This window comes from Cryptomeria japonica, chromosome 3 (genome assembly GCF_030272615.1).
Source record: "Cryptomeria japonica chromosome 3, Sugi_1.0, whole genome shotgun sequence".
NCBI classification, from domain to species: domain Eukaryota; kingdom Viridiplantae; phylum Streptophyta; class Pinopsida; order Cupressales; family Cupressaceae; genus Cryptomeria; species Cryptomeria japonica.
The window spans coordinates 816466805-816485337 of record NC_081407.1 but is presented as its reverse complement, the minus strand read 5'-3'; positions in this window follow the sequence as shown (position 1 = coordinate 816485337).

The following is an 18533-nucleotide window of genomic DNA, read 5'->3' as shown; positions in this document are numbered from 1 at the left end:
TCTAATGTTTTTTTAATTTTTAAATAGTTAAAATGCATGATTTTTTATTTTTATAAACTATAGAAATTGTTTTTCTTCAATCTAATTGGCTCAAATAATTTGCATTTCACATATACACTATCTAATTGTTTTTTTTAGGCAAATTTCTAGGTACATTAAAATAATATTTAAAATGTTTAAATTTTGTTTTTAAATTGTTTAGAATCCATATATTTTAAAGCTTTAAATAAACAAATAAACATACATATAATATAAAAAATGTGTAATAATATTAATTTAGTTATTTTAATATAATTTAATAATATAAAAAATTAGAGAATAAAATAATACTATCTATAATAAAGTATATTATATATAAAAAATTATACAATAATATTATACTATAATTACAATAAATTAACAATATAATAATTACAATACCATAATAATATTGTGGAGATGTTTTGATTATAACTACTTAGATAAATAATGAAATTTTGGTCTTATAAATCTAAACTTTTTTTGATTTGATATATGTTACAAGGTAACTACCATACAAATAAATTTTGCCTTTATTATTGAAGCTAGGTGAAAATATTTTGATAGTAATTAATGGATTAATTAATTCTAAAGATCTTGCTAGTTACCATTACAAGGTAACTACCGTGACAAGTGAGTGAATGACTAATATTAAATACATAATAAAAAATATATTATCTAGTATTATTGATATTCGATTATTGAATAATAAAAAATCTATTCTCTAATATTCGACTAAGATTACACATATTATTGTTAAGATTGAATGAACTAACTTGAAAAATTCAAAGATTACCAAATACATTCATTATAATTATATCTTGATTATAAGTCTAGTTAGGGTTAGGATTATAGTTCAATTACACGTCTTAATCTTATCCCTCCATTTCCTACAATTTCTTTTATATAAGAGGATATTCTCCTTCATTATCAATGCTAAGCATTCTAATTGTCTAATCAATTTTATGCAATCAAGCCCTTTTGCGATCAAGCTATCAACCACATTTCCATTCTTTGTTGAGCTCTTGTGCAAACATAAAATCTGAGAGCAAATATATCAAGCAAGATCAATGGAGATAGGAAGTATGAAGATTCAAACCCTAATGGACATCTGATGGTATAATCTATTTGATTTTGTTGATTTACATTGTCTTAGGTAATCGTCATATGTTATGGTGGATCTTTGTTGTTGTTAGGATAGGGTTTTGTTGTTGAATTCATTTAGTCTTTCAATATTGTTGTTTCCATTATCTACTTTTCACCATACACATTTTGGCACGCCCGGTGGGACTCTTGTCCTTTTGTATTTAACATTTTTGGTTGCTGATTTTGTGTTCTTAAAGTTGTAGATCTGACATTTCCCAACAACATTTTGACTTTTTGTGTCTGCACTTTTTGGAACTGCATTTTTGCTTTTCTGCCACATCTATGAACCTCTGAATCGCGTCTATGTTTCCGACAATATTTTCATTTTCTAGATTGCAGGCTTTCATTATAGGCGCATCTGTGGGGAATATAATCACGTCTGGGAAATCGAATCATGTCTATGATCATTTTAACTATGTCTGTATTTTGCAGGATTTTCTATTTTGCATTTTTTTGCAAAAACGCATCTATGAGGTGCCAAAACGCATCTGTGTTCCAGAACTGTGTCTGTGGTGGGCAAAATCACGTCTGTATTTGGTTCACATTTTTTAATTTTTGTTTCATCATTTAGGGTTTCATTTAATCATTTTGTCTTGCATTTAGGGGTTTAGATCTCATTTATTTGAGCTAATATCTTGTGATCTAGCTAATGCAGTGGTGCAGCTTGTCTTTGAAAGTGAATCCTATGTCAAACACCCCTAATTTTCACAAAGTGTTTTGGGATTTTGTTAAAATAAACCTAATTTGTTTTCTTGCAGGAAGTGGTAATCATTTGAAACAACCCGAACTACTAAAAAAACTTTGTTGCAGAATCTTGACAAGGGTTTTCTTTTGATTTTCATTGCGTGCAATGTTTTCATAAGATTAGCAAACACTTCAATTGGTGCACTAAAATTGAACCAGTGTCTTTTGTCTCCTGAGCAATAGGCTCTTTGTGTTTAATCTCTAGAGGGCCCACCTCCCCATGTGGTCACTAGGACTACTAGTGAGGAGGGAACGACCCAAGTGGCAGCGAGGCAAACCCCCCTCTTCCGGACCACTATAAATAATTGTATCCATGGTGAAAGCCATGGGTAACGTGTGTTGATTAGTTCATACTGACACTATGTCTCCCCATTAACCCATTTGGTCAAATTTATTTGATCAATAGTAGGGTGTAACCTCTACTAGGTGAGAGCCTTCTATATTTATAGAGCTGAAAGTGCCACATGTATGGCCACACGAACAAATGCCCTCACTAGCACATTTTTGTTTTAGAAAGACAAAATCCTTCTAACTGAGTTAATCACTCACCTCCACAATCATTCAACATTTTTTTTGCATGACAATACTTTAATTAGTTCACCATTTTGATCTTCAAACCCTAGCTTTGAATTCATTAACTTTATGTATATTAATTTCTTATACAAATATCCATTTTCACACAATATTTTACTTCTAACTCCAATCCTTGGCTTTATATTTAATATTCCATGTCATATTAGGTCATCTTCAATAGTTTAATTCTCAATGTGTTATGCTTAGTTTATTTAAATAATAGAAGAAATCATGGTAAAATAATTGAATAAATAATAAATATTTATTTAATTAATTGAGGATATTTTTAGGTGTCTACATAAGATATTTTAGGTTCCATAAATATTATTAGCTCCACTTTTGATAATTGGGAACACAGGTCTTGGGAAAGATGTTGAGAAAATTAAGCAAATGGATAGTACTACTGATGATTAAAGGAATATGGAAACTAAAGTTGGTCATCTCAAAGGAAATAAAGTGAAATTTTATAAAAAATGTGTGGTAGATAATTACCTACTATAGAGAATTGATTAAAAAATCTTTCAATAAAGTTCAACATGTTTCAAGAGGAACTAGAGGAAACAAAATGTAAACACAAGCTCAGGGAAATTGCTCTTTTGTAAAACCTTATCATCACTTAATCTAGCTCCAAGAAGAAACATAAATGTAAAGAAGCTAGATTGACTATCCCTCATTCCATCCATATTGAAGACAACAGTAAGATTCATAAAGAGTAATCTTTTGAGGACAAACTAGATTTATCACTAACTAAATAAATCATTCACCTCCACAATCATTCAACAAGTTTTTTGCACAACACTACTTTAATTAGTTCACCATAATATATCATCTTAACATATCTATTAGGACTTGTAGTAGGTTGATTTTTGAATGAGATGTATTGGATGAGATTGTTGTAAATGGATATTCTCTGTTTATGTAATTCTAGATTAGAAGGAAATTAAATGAATAAGTGATACAAATGGAATTATCTTGTGTATCTTGTGGATGGAAGTGGTTATCTTAACTATCATGTATGACTTGATTTGAAAGATGTTAATCCTTATTATTACTTATCTTTGGAATATGGAAATGAATGAGTAGTTGTAAATGTGTACGGACTCTATGATTCCTCATTATGTGGAGCTGATTCATAGGCATTGGAATAGTATATTCTATCATGTTGACATTGTAAATGTAAGAGATATTATGTATTCTTATGTCATGTTTTCTTATGTAATTGGACATGATGATGTAGAGACTATGATCTTGTAATATAATAAGATGATGTATTCATTGTATGGTTCATGTTGTAATAATATTCATTATGCTAAGATTGAGGTTCTAGGATGGATTAGGAAATTGAATGATTAGATTATGTGCATGCTTGTGGTACTATGTGATTCTTGATTTGTTTAGTAGCACAAAATCCTATTTGAGAGTAGATAAGTGCTTATTGTTATAATATTCAATATGTGTATGGATAGTATTCTCGATGAGATTTGTAATGGTATTTCTAAAGGAAATAATCTAGTTCCATTTGTAGGAGAAGGATATATGTATATAGATTCATGATGTGATAGATGAAAATGGAAATTTATGGGAATTAAGAACATTTGATTTGATTTTTTAAAATGAACTTAGATAGTTGATGGGGATATGATGATATGCATTGATAGCTCATAATATATGATAGGAAAAGTATTGAAAAGATCTCAAATAAAATGGATGTTAATTATTTTATGATATGGATGCATTATTGTAATGTTGCTAGTCAGTAGTGATGTTAAGATACCATAGGGAGATAGTGAATGAATAAATAAAAGATTAGATGTAAGCATTGAGATGATCATTTTTATGATGTTATTTCCACTTGCATTATGTCTTTTTATGGGTATGGTTATGTTAATGATATTATATCCATTCATGTGATGTTAATCTATGACTTGGAGTAAGGATAGTTATTAGGTTGCATTAGTTAATGTCTTAAAAAAATCTCTATTTGTTGGTTAGTTTAATTATTTTTTCTTGGGTATTTTGGCAGGCATTACATAAACACACCATGGTGAGACCCAAATCAACATCCATACAAAACCACAAAATAATGTTTAGACCAAAAAGGCATTGATCCAGATAGGGTACATCACCACAGTCAACCCCCCAAAAAATTGGCTAACAACTTAGAACTTATAACACCGTAATTTCACTTGCCAATTAAACCATCACCAAAAAAATAAACTAGAATTGTAGAAACCAAATAAACCTATCATTAAAGAAGAAACACTTGAATCAACAAATGATAGAACCGCGAAGAACTCTTTGGACCCATTTGGATAGACTGCCACTATTAGAAACAACAATAAATGACTCCACCATCTCAGCAATAGACGACCTATAAAATTGATAGTATACTATAGATAGATAATAAAATATTATATCTAAAATAACACTCAATAATATCCACATACTGGAGGAATACAAAGCATTTTTTCACAGGGACATTAAACATGACATTAAAACTCTTTCCAACATATATATTGTTTCCTACATATTGAACCTTCCACTAGACCAACCTTTCAGAAACAATTCGATATCGCTACTAGACTATGCATCAGCATTAGAATGTAAACAACATTTCTTTTGCAAATATTGTAACAAGGTACAATAATTTGAATCCATGGAGGATATCACGCAAAGGAACGACAACATAGTGCGAGGGGGTAGGGTTTCAAGTGGCAACAAGGATGCAAAGAAATCATTTGAGGATGAAAATGACTTTTACCTAGATGATGATGAGGTGTTTTATCCTTTCTATCATTTGGGTGTTGTGTTTTGTGGTGTAGTTTTTATCCCTTTCTCCCCTACGTCTATTTCTGCCTAGTTTTCTTTGCATGCTTTATCTTTGAAGGTGTTAAACGTGGGTTGCAAGAGTGGCCCTATTTCTTATTTTTTCTATTCTAGGGGAGATCTTTTGCATTTTTGTTCTATGTTTATGCCTTCTTTTGTGGGTTTTTTGTTGGCGCTCTCTGTATCATTTGTGGCTTTGTTTCCTTAGAATTTTGTTGTCTTTTATGCTTGCCCTATTGGGCTTGGTGCGTTCCTCAAGGGGGATATGGTTGGTAGTGAGGTTGTTGATGGAAATTTACTTTCATTTTTCTTTTCTCCTATGATATCCTTATCCTTTTTTTATCAATTTTTCCGATACGAGAGATTTTGGTATCTCTATTCATCTTGGTGGTCAGGTAGTTGCTGGCCGTTTTCAAGGGCCTAGGATGACCTTGGTTTTTTTTTGGTTATGTTTATGTTCTCTTGGGGTTGTGCTCATCCCCACTATTGCCTACTGCTTTATGTTTTTTTTTCTTAAGTGGGATTTTGTTGATTTTAGTTGGGTTCTTCCTCGTAAGGCTCCTATCAAGGTGGATTTTTCTCTTGTGGCTATGGTGTGGGTTTGGCTCATTTTTATTTCCTCTTTCTCTTTCATTTCTCTTATTTAGGCATAGGGAATGTTTATGGAGGATGTGATTTTCCTAGTGGGAGAGCTTTGTTGTAGCTCTATGTCATCTACTTATGTCTCTAGCTGCTTGATTCTAGGGTTGAATTGAGTTTGTCTCTTCCAACTCCTGGTCCATTTCTCTCTTGCTCCTATTAAGGTGGTTCCTTTTATTTTAAGGTGGAGAGGAGTTTTGCTAGAGGAAAGATGACATTTTGCTAGAGAGTCTTTGTTGGTTTCAACATGATGGTTTGGGAGCCATGTCAAAACCCAATTTGAAGGTTTGGGGATTATTTCATAACCCCCTGATCCTTGTCTTACATTTGATTTCCTAGGAGGCTCAGTTATTTCCAGATTGTTCTGTAAAGTTTTTCTTCATCACTCTAGTTGTTATGGATTTGGGATCCTTGCTAAAACACAATGATCAAGTTAAGGGTGCCTAGAAAAACCCTGGAATCTTGATGCGGGTTAAGGGTGCCTTGGTAAAGCCCTTAGATCTTCGATCTAGTTTTAGGTTAAGTGAGCGTTGTAAATAAATTATGTTACTAACATCTATTCTCTAATGGCTTAGGCCAGGTGGGCAACTTTTCTTGTTCTTATCTTCTTTTCTCATGTTTGGTTGATACTTGACTGCTATTAGTCTTTATTTGTATGTTTTTGTAGCATTTTGCTTGTGGGTTTTGGATTCCTATTAATTCCAAAGGGTTTTGGGTCCTTTCAAAACCTATTGTAAGTGATTTTGGGTCCCCTCAAAATTTTTTTTACCGCTAATAAAAAATACTAGAACATACATTTATGGACCACTTACATTAGATATTGGCATTAATGACAACACACATGTTGACATCAATGATAATACAAGAAAATTTGACATCAATGAAAACACAAGACAAGTTGGCATCAATAACAACATAACACAACTCAATTTTCCAAGAAAAAGAGAATTAGATAGCTTAGTGAATTATCTACATCTTCGAGTTATAGTAGTAGATAAAACAAAAATATATTGATTTTATAATTTATAGATGAAAGTGCATTTTTAAAAGTATCAAAAATAGTTTATCACGTATGCCCTTCAAACAATATTTGTGATTGTTTAATTCCTAAGTAGTAGTACACAAATGCATATAAAAAGGGTATTGCATCAATAAAATATTATCCTATATAGTACGTTTCAAGTTTCTAATGAAAAATAGATACACATAAAATTATAGGAGCAAATAGAGTATCTATGAAAATAATAATTGGAAATGAGATATAAAAATTAAATTAACTTCCTATTTACAATTAGTGAAATAATTGAGCATGATTTGGTGTTTAATATTTTCTCACAAATGTCACGAAAATGGGATCATTTACAAGTGAAATGAGTAAATAGAATATTCAAAGTGTACAAAAAACCAACCCAATGTTGTACCATTCCAAGAACATCTTAAAATATTCACTAACAATACATCATCAAAGATAAATTCACTATATAGTGTAATGATTGTAAACACTTGTAATTTTGGATAACCCTTCCCATTAACCTTTTGAAACCTAGTTGCCAAAGAAAGTTAGCAAGAATGAGTAGGGATGATTAATTGATTCTATAATAAGAATAAAAGAGTGGCCAAGTAGAATTGGTAGGTAATATAACAGGGTAATGTTACAAATTTTGTTGATACATGATTAATGGGTGGCATGTGGATAACTAAAATTGACATAATACAATTTCTGAGAGCCAGTGGGTCAAAAGGGTTGATATTTACTCCATATTTATTAATGTTCATGTATTAGTTAAATGGGTGATGAACATAACAAATTAGGCATAAATAATCACTAATTGTGTATTGGTTATTTCCATTTTTGTGTTAGATTCCATGCACATAGTTGAGGCCAACTTGGACACAAACAAAATGTTTTTATTAAATGTCAATCATTAGGATAATACATAATTTCAGTAATGATCAATGTTGTGCATGGTATATGTATGCTTGTGATGATAAAATGAGTTGAAAGGATCCTCTCATATAGTGTTCTGAAAGTATTTAATAAATTAGGCTAACCTCTAAGGGTCATACTGAAGTATTAGGATTTAGAATTAACTCGTAGGAAATAAGGATTGAGATATCCAAAATTGGGCCCAGGTTTAGGGGAGAAGGATGCAAAAAAACTCTTTTCCACCCAAAATAGGGTGAATTAGATGTAAATTTTATGCATTTAGTCCCAAATAAAGGTGTAAATCACCATATAAAAATATGACCAATTTTTTAGTACAAAGGCTATAAATACACTTAGAAGAGAGCTAGGATAAAACACACTAAGGCAAGGGCACAAAAAATAGTGTAAAATTATTTAGGATGCTACATTTAGCCCCCACTTTAGTGGGAGTATGAACCTATGCTCATACTCATAGTCAATTGAGAGAGAGAGAGAGAGAGAGAGAGAGAGAGAGAGAGAGAGAGAGAGAGAGAGAGAGAGAGAGAGAGAGAGAGAGAGAGAGAGAGAGAGAGAGAGAGAGAGAGAGAGAGAGAGAGAGAGAGAGAGAGAGAGGGGCAATTGGGAGCAAGATTAAAAAGAGGTGTGGCATCAGTAAATTTGAGGCTATAGGACCAAATAAATAGGATCTTATCTCACACAATCAAATACAAGCAGACACAAAATAGAGAAAAGATAAAGAATGACAAAATAAAATACACACAAAAGGGGTTAGTACCAAAAATAAAGGCTCCAAGTCAACTATTTGAAGAGGCCTTAATAATAAAATTGTCTCAACCACTAATATCATTCTCATAATGTCATTTCAAGAGAAAAAGTGATCATATGAATAGAGAAAGAGAATACATCAATTGGTGAGACAACGAACCATGATCCAATGAATAACAAGGTGTGTTATGTGAAGGGTTCATGGGGAAGGAAAAACCAAATATGGATTCCACAAGTTAGTAGGTTGTGTTATGGTACATGATCCATTAGAGCACAAATTATATGGGCAAAGAGCATCCAAAGGTCTAGCAAGTTGTCTCATGCTAATAAACTCATCCTGAGATATGGTGCATAAAGAGTTAAAATTTCAAGCAAGACAAAATAATAAAGCATTAGATAATAACAATAAAAACATATAATTTTATATTGTTTCAAACAAATTTATTCTTGTACTTTAAAATCAAAATCTATTAAAATATTGTATTAAAAAATTATTAAACAGATTTAACAAAAAAAATAATAATAATTATGTTTTTCATGAACCTTCTAGAATATGCTCTATTAATATATGAACTTTCTAGTATATACTCTAGTACTAGTGTAAGAACCAATAATTAGCGTTACCCACATGGAGACTAAATACAAAATTATATTTCTCTCCATCTAGAAAAAAATAATAAGTGGTAACCACGAGAAGATTAACACAAATTCCACTCGTATAAATACTCTCATGGATCATATCATCTCCTTTCCACACAATACATATAAAACAAATTTAACAAATAAAAAAATAATTAAAATAAATTGTATTTTTCATGAACTTTCTAGTATATACTCTATTAATATATGATGCTGGTAAGGTAAAGATGTCTGTAAAGAAAATAGACCTATTCACCACGATGTCTTTCAGTGCTTGGTTGTTGCTACAATGCTCCACAGCAATTACCAATAAATGGCGTTACCCACAAGGAGACTAAATCCAAACATATATTTCTGTCCATCCATAAAACAATAATAAGCGTTATACACGAGAAGATTTACACAAATTTCACTTGTATAAATACTCTCATGGATTTCATCTTCTTTCCACACAATACATTTCATCTCAAGAAGAGAGGAGACGATGGGGAAGGCCATAAATGTGTCTGTGCTACTCATACTTTTCTTCCTTTCTGGTACTTAATTCGTTCTTCAGATTTGAAATACAGTCATTTATATGAGAGTATTCTGAACTGACTAGTGTATTCTGTATAGGATTACAAGTGGGCGATGCGGGGTTGTGTCGTGAAAGATTGAGGGGTTCATTTAGCGGGCCATGCGCGTATAGTTTAGCTTGTCAGTTGAACTGTCAAGTCGAAGAAAATGCATTTGATGGAGAGTGCCATTTGAGCTCACGTGGATTGGCTTGTTTCTGCTACGATCTCTGTTAGAACGGGCACTTATGACTAGTAATAACAAATTTTTATATCATTATTGTCATCACAATAATGTCTTCTAAGCCTACAAGTTTGTATTTCCTAATGTAGACCACGCTCTACATTACCATTCTTGTGCAACTCTCATGTTTTGCATTTATTTTGGGTGATGAAAAATTGAGTTCTAGACTTCATTCAACGTGTAGGGGAGTTGATATTCATCTTTTGATCTATCAAATGCTACAAACATCATGCTTTTTTTAAGATATTTCATGATGTAGGACAAGTTCTTCCCCTCTTGGAGAAAAAAAAACAACAACAAAAAAAACTCAAAACTCTCTTTCTATTTAATTGCTGGCTGCAAACTGAAAACAAAAATAGTTGAACACACAACAAATCTGCGATTACATGGCCTTTGTAATCTGCATTATTTCCCTTTCTAATCTTCACATTCTCAGTGAAAACTCTGCAGCTCCTCAAACCTCTTCTTATTGCAGCCCTTCTCTTCCTTTGGGCCAATCCTTACCACGCAGCCACATACTTTTTGATCATTCCCCCATCTCTACTCATAAATTTATATATTGCATTAAGAAACCTACTCTGTCATTTTGCTTTAACCTATTTTGCATATTGGAAATTTAACGATTAAACAATTTTTGTTTATCAATGCTCCTTTCACATCCCAATAAATTTCCATGGCATTTCATTGCTTTATTTTTATTTTTACTCTTCCAGCTCAATGTCGATTCGATCTGCATTTTCATTGCTTATTCATTGCCAGATCTATGTGTCTTCCATCGATTGCCAGAAAGTATGGGACAGATGAATGGATGCTACTAAATATTATAGGAATCGTCGAATGGATAACTGATTATGATGGGGAGAGATATTTTGAAGGTTAGAAGAATATTAAGAGAAGTATGATGATGCATAGATGTAGAAAAGGAGGAGAATGAAAATGATACTAAAATTAAGGTCAGTATTAAATTATACACATTAATCAACATATTAAGTGTAGAGAATGGCAGTCAATTTTGAGTGTTTAACACTTTAAGCTTAGAAGTCAATGCTTAGTGTGTGTGATTTAAGCTGTCCAGAAAATGAGTGGTGTATAATTGATGAACTAGAGATTAGGGTGATAGAGATGGATGCACATGATTATTATATTCTATTAAAGTACTTGAAAGTTTAGATATATGGTTATAATTTACGAGGGTATACTTATATATTTGAGAGAAAAATTATATTTTATATAAACATTATTTAGTTTGATGTAAGGGATACTAATGACAATACGTCGATAAGCTTTTATATATTACAATATTGACCATGCTAGTGGTAGCCACCATTATATCCATGATGGGTTTCCCATTGAAATCAATGGCGATGAGAAAAGCGCCATCATAAATGTCATTGGGCATTTTCATAGGAGAGAAATATCTAGTAGGCTTGGGAATAGATCTATCTTAAGATGATCAAGGATCAACATCCATCATCCCTACCATATTAGAGAAAACAAAAATTATCAAAAAGTAATGCTCTAGCCTAAGAAAAGTATGTGAAAATTCAAATAAGTTTGAGTAATTGAAATGGCTCAGCCTCATGTCCTAGTATTCGATTGGATTGATAGAAGGCCTTTGAATTGTACGAAGGCACAAGAGTTTGGTTAGTGTCTAGTAGGTTAATGAGGGGTGATTGTACTAACTAATTTATAAGGAGCTCCTAAAGGATAGAGGAAAGAGTCTTATATATCTTAGCGAGTTCTCTACATATTAGAGATAGAGTAATACAAATAACCAACAAAGAATGTATGTTTATTAAATTTTTAGTATTCTTAATAAATATATTTCTTTTATAAATTGTAGATGAAAAAGAGTGTTTGAAAGAATCAATAAGAGCCTACAAGGAAATAACTTCAAAATGCTTACTAGTTTTTTATATTCCTGTTGGAATCAAGGAACACTGAGAGGGTGGGGGTGGGGGCTGAATTAGTGTTATGCAATCTTTAACTTTATTATAGTGTTCTTTCAACCACTTAATACATATGAACAAAAGAAAGATGCAAGAACATAAAACACTAACCACAACACCATAACATCGAGATTTTTGTTAGTCTCTTATTCTGAGGATTCCTCTACCACCCCATACTCCACTGGTGGCTCCTATTCCACTTACCCTCCCACTGACAGAGATAATAGGCCCAGATTCCCTGGTGATCTCAAAATTGAAGATCATTACTTCAAGCTTGACCATGAATTTCTTGATGACATACTGACAATTGCCAGAAACAGGGCTATTGACTTCTTCAGGATTATTATGTAGGTTTTTCATGAGATAAAAGACCTCAGCATAGAGAACATTGCTATCACTAGTAAGTTGGATGATATGGAAGCTAAAGTGGTGTCTTAGAATGTTGTTGGGGTTTTGTGGACCGAGAAAAAGAAGACGTTGATGGCCGAGTACCTTCAAAGAATAATTGACCTCATGGACAAGATGAAGAAGGAAAATGAGAAAAAGATTAAGCATCGGGAAGGGGAAATTGGAAAAATCTGGGAAACTATGAACACCATCATGGAGCATAGCCACAAAATAGTGAAGAAAACTACTACTACTCTGGGCACCATGGTGGAGAAACTGGAAAAAGCCTAGAAGGGGACCCTTTTTGTGGACTTGGAAGCTTACAAATAAAAAGTCTAGAAAGAGGATTCAGGCCCCTCATGGAGGACTAGAGCCAAACTAAAGAGAAAAGAGGATTCTTTGCCTCAAGAGATCTAAGAGTTGAAGAAGGCAGCCAAAGAGATGTCCAACCTCGAAGTTGAGATTTATGATACCTTAAAGTCCTTAGGTTGACTTTGTTTATCTGGTGCTAGCTTTTTGCTGACTTTTCGTTTGTTGTTGTTGTGGTCTGTTTTGCAACTATCCTTTCTTAGTGAACTTTATTTGAATATTTATTTCTAGTTTGTAATATTTGTGGTTTTGGGTCCCTGTAAAACCCATATTTTCCTTAATAAAACACCAAGATTTTTGTACATGGAAACCAAGGTAAGAAAAAAACCACAATGGGGATGAACCCACAATATAAGTATACTCAGCAGAAGTATAGAAATATTACAATTGGGGAATGCACATGCATTCAGGCACACTGACTAGAGCTCACTACTCAAAAGAGAGAGGCTCAATGCCTACAACTAAAATACAAATATTACTGAAGTGAATGAACTAAAAATAGCATCTACAAATTCCCTATTGTAGTCTTGGTTAAGTGCAATAAGCACACTTTTCACACTTATCTCATTCTTCTACATTTTATTATTCTGTCATAATTTTGGACCATAGATCTCTGTTAAGCGCACGTGAAACTATGCACAATCGATTACACACCCTATTCTATACTCAAAATGATCAAAAAATCACCCATATATATCTACAACAAGAAATCATAGCCATCGCTATTCGGCTCATCAAGACTTAACACATTATTGAGACGTGCACACCATGTCGACTGAATTCGAACTCCAATACTTATGTAGACCAAAAATAATTGCCCACATGCTTCCCAAATGTTGGCCAAACTCCCTAGAACACAAAAATAATTACCAAAACTACTCCATCAATTCTACGTAACGATCAACTACACAAGTCAAGTTGATAGTCATTGGCAGACCAAAAATCGATACTCAGAAACTCATACCATGCACACCAATTACCATCGAAGACCAAAACTCCGGAATAAGGGTAGTCCAAACATCTCTCTACCTTCCTTCATATCCACAACACTAAATATTAGCCTGAAAAGAAATTCAGACCAAAATACTGAACTTTGCCTGACTAATACGTTTGGCCTATAATTCTGATGTAGGATTTCGATGGAGAAGGTATATTGTGACCAAATTTGATTTTTTTTTGAAAAAGTGACCGAATTTGTCGAAATTAGGATGATAAATTCCGATGAAGGATTCCTATGGAGAAGGCACTAATGAAATTTGATTTTTTGGAAAAACAAGTGCCCCCATTTGTCAAAATTTCGACGAACTAGCATTATTATTTAAAAAAATAAAAATGCGGGTTCATTTTAAAAGATGTTGAAGCTGGATAGGCTAGGAATGTGATCATCTATGAAAGATTGTGAATCTTCTCTTGCCTCCCTCCTCCACCCCCCTGGAGAAATCTCTCCACAACCGCGCACTCCAGGTAAGATTGATTCCATGCATAGTATGCATGAATATTGAATATTGTTTCTTCAATTAAGGGCAATTTTTTTCTCAAGCGTAGGAAATTATTAATTTTCTATAACTAGTAAGCTAGGATGTTTCTCTTCACCTATCTGAACTTCAGAGGGAGGAAGAGGTTGCTTATTTCCGACCCTCCTTGTGCTTACCTTTCTTTGTCGTATTTGTTGACATGAAGAAGTCAAGGGCGAAAGGGCCAATGTAAGCCTCCTTTCAAAAGACCGCCGCCCTTCAAACCAAAAGGTAAGTGCCCGGGGTGTCCAGGTGGGTAGGGATCGAACAATTACTAAACTATACATTTATCTCACTAACTCCTTCTTTGGCTTGGGGTCTATGGATTGCTATTTTGTCTCACTAAAAGGAATATGAAAACGAAAGTCTTGGGGTTTTTTGATATGATTTGTTCAAAATTTTGGAGATATCTATAAAAGATTTGATCTTAGATATGATTTTTAGCCAAATACATTGCATCTTAACCTGTACCACATATAATAATCAATATGCATATTAGTTTCTTGTTTGTTTGGAATATGATGCAATTTCATGATGTGAATTTTAGTAGGATTCATCAATATCTTTCCTTTGTTATGTGATAGGTTGAAATTGGGCTTCGTGTTCTGACAAGGCCACTACGCGATCAACTTCCAACCATTTATATGGCATTTGGAGAGAACTATAATGAGAGAGTATTGCCTTTAAAACCTTGAAAGCATTGGTTTCCTAGTACACCGCAAGTCAGCTGATCCCTCAACAAGAGGTAGTGTATGAGTTCATTTTAATAGTGTCAAGGTTTGGCATCTTACTGCATAATAGTTATTTAATACAATGGTTAGTGAAGGAATTGGTGTGCAACTTGTTAACTATATGTTCTATTAACCTTTATCATTTAAATTCAAGTTGTAAGTAGGGAGAACATTACAGTAATAGTGCTATTTTACCCCTTTAATCTACCAAAAAGGCCTAGGAGACTTTATCACAAAGGCCCCAAGTGCCAAGAGACTAAACCAGAAAAGGCCTTTCACAACCAAGCCAAAAGGCCATTAACAACACAAATACCAAATAGGCCACTAACAACACATCAAGCATTGAGACAAGTTACAAACTCAAACCACCAGGGTTGAGAAAACAAGGCCAAAAAGGCCACTAACAGATGGGTAAAAATAGGCTCCTAACAACTAAAAATAAGAGAGGGCCAACTCCCTCCTTTCCAAGAGACTCCAAGAACCCCCAAATCATCTCCGCCTCAATAAAATGCCATAGTAAGGATTCTGGCAAACAATCACTTTCCTCCTCAAATGGAGCACTTCTAGGAACAATTATGGTGGCCCCATAAAAGAACACAAAGATAGTAGTCACCAAAAACAAGACCACCAAATATTTTTGCCTCGTTCATCCAACACGAAGACATGCCTTTATGAACTCTACAAACAAAACCACCACAATAAGAACAACAATAGTAGAAAACTCCATTCCGAGCCAATAAATGCACACTCACATGCTATTGACCCATATTCCATCCTGAGCCAAACCACTATTGGAAACCAATAACACTAAGAGGGGGAGGTGAATTAGTTCTATACCGGAATAGAAGATTTTAGCCTTAACAAAACATACATACACCAACCAGTATACCAATATAAACAGAATTGAAAGAAGTAATGCAACCAATAAGCCAAACACATAAATGATAACCATAACACACAGATTTATATGTGGAAAACCTCAATGAGGAAAATCCACAGTGGGATTTGTGACCCAAAATATCAATTCACTAGCCATATGAAGAGATATTACAATATATGATGGGCCTGCACTTGCAAGAAGGCTTACAGCTTAGAGCACACTACTCATCACAATAGGGGCCTCACAGACTACATAACAATATAGACTACAATCTAGAGAAGTGTGAACTACTTAGTATAGCATCTCCAATGCCTGAATACAGTTCCGGTTTAAGCTCTATTTGTTCCGATCAAAACCCTAAACCTGAGTACCGGAATAACCCTTACAATGAATTCCTCACATACATAGACTCTCTGTTGGCATTACAATAGAAAGGAGATTGTTGGCATTTCAATAAGGATATTGAGAAGGTTGTTGGAGATTGTTGATATAACTAAAGAAGGATGATTACTGTCTTAATAATATTATTCTCTCATTGATGTCAAAAAATTGATTTTTTGATTCGGTATGAAGTTGCCATATCTTGAGAAGTATGTTTTGATGAGTATTAGGAGGTCGGTAAGTGACATAGAAAGAATGTGATAATAAAGGGGAGATATAAGTTATTCAATGGGCAACTATTACCGAGTTAGACAATGATGAGATCATGTTGTTTTGATTGTTTTGATTGTTTTGATATCCTACACATGTTGTTGATTGTAAGTTTAATATTGTACCATGTCATCGAGCAAGGAACCTAGCCGGTAAACCCTAAGGTTATCGATATCAGTTAACGAAGGCAGATTGTCTACCGAGCGAAGTTCAGTATTAACTGAGTAACAACCGAGTTATAATAGATTGCATTGGATGGATAAAAACATTATTTAATGAAGGATGTTGATGAGCTGGAGATGAATAAATGATTGGTATGTCACGCAAGAAGTTTGTTAAGAATCTACGACAATGAAAATACAGGAGGAAGATCTACATCACAGATTGAACCACAATAACCTAGCACAAGTTCCTAGGAAGGAATGCATGTTCCAAGGCGAGGTAAAACATTTTTAGATTGAAGGATACATTGAACCTAGTCAAGTTTGATGATCTGATGGCTAAGATTGATCATGGGAAATGTGATCAAGGAGATTAAGTGGTCAGAAATTGTTTATAAATAAGGAATTATTGGTAAACACTTCATGCGGGCAAATGTATGCACAGTGATGCTACAGGAATGTTTACCAAGCTCAGAAGCTTGAAGATCTGATTGAAGAACAGATTGAGTATCCCAGCAAGCCCATCAAGGGATTAGATAAGTCTTATGACAAGATTGTTTTGAGCAAATATGAATTTACTTTAGCATTTCAAATGTGAAGTTGCAGATATATTTTATTACTATTATTTATTTTGTAAGTGATAGGAAATCTCTTAACCAAGTGGACCTAATAGTCTTATTTGTAAATCCTCTAGCAAGGTAACATTCTAAATAAGTGTTTGAAATCCTTTGACAAGGTCACTTCTAACAAAGTGCAAGACTCTAACAAGTCTGAGGGAAATCCCTTAACTGGCTCACATCTAGCAATGTGTTTGTAATCTTTAACAGGATTTTCTTTTAACCGAGCATACTCTAGAAGGGTATATTTCTTAGTGGGTCCGAAATCCCACAGTGGTTTTTCCCTATTTGGGTTTCCATGTTAAATCTGGTGTTATATGTGTTGTGCTATTATTTGTTCATGAGTTTGAATGTTTTACAGTTTTGGTTATGTATTCTAAAGTATAAGCTATCGAGGTTGAATCTGTTGAATATATTGAAGATTAAGTTTGTATGATTCACCCCCCCCCTCTCATCTTATTTACTATTAGCATCAGAGCTTTACACTCTCTATTATATTTCACATTAGATTATATCCATATATGTGTTCCACATGTCTATCCTTATTCTCTTCTTATTTTTATTACAAAATGATCTAATCAATCTCTCTTATATACCCTATACAAATTTATGCCTTATGTTGGCTTACAAGGATATATACGATATTACTTTTACATGTCGGCCATATAACATAAATGAATAAGCATTAAAAAAAGTTTCCAATGTCAGATCCAAGATGTGTCAGCCTCCAATACTAATGACCTTTACCATACCATGTCCACCTTCATTTCCGGCAACCAAAGTAATCTTCTATCCTGTCGGTGCTAGTGCTGGTGTAGAGTCTGTGAAGTGTCTGCTGGTACACCATACGAAGTCAGAACAGTAAATCATGTTGCCATCAATGACAACATAATGAAACCTAACCATAAGAGTATCAATTGTCAACAATCTCCCCCTTGGGAATTGATGGCAACACTCATGTGAAAAATGGTCATGGCTTCAACTATCAGTTTCATCCTGGTCTACTCCCCTTGAGCTGAATATGCAAAATACTCTAATACTCAAAAAAATATGTAACTCCTCCTAATGTATGCAACCCTTCATTTGTTTTTAAATGTATACTACTCCCCCTTTGACATCAATGCCCAAAAATTGTAAAAATAATGTCAAAGAATGATAATTGTACACTAAATACCTCCAAAAAAATGTCTTACTAAAGC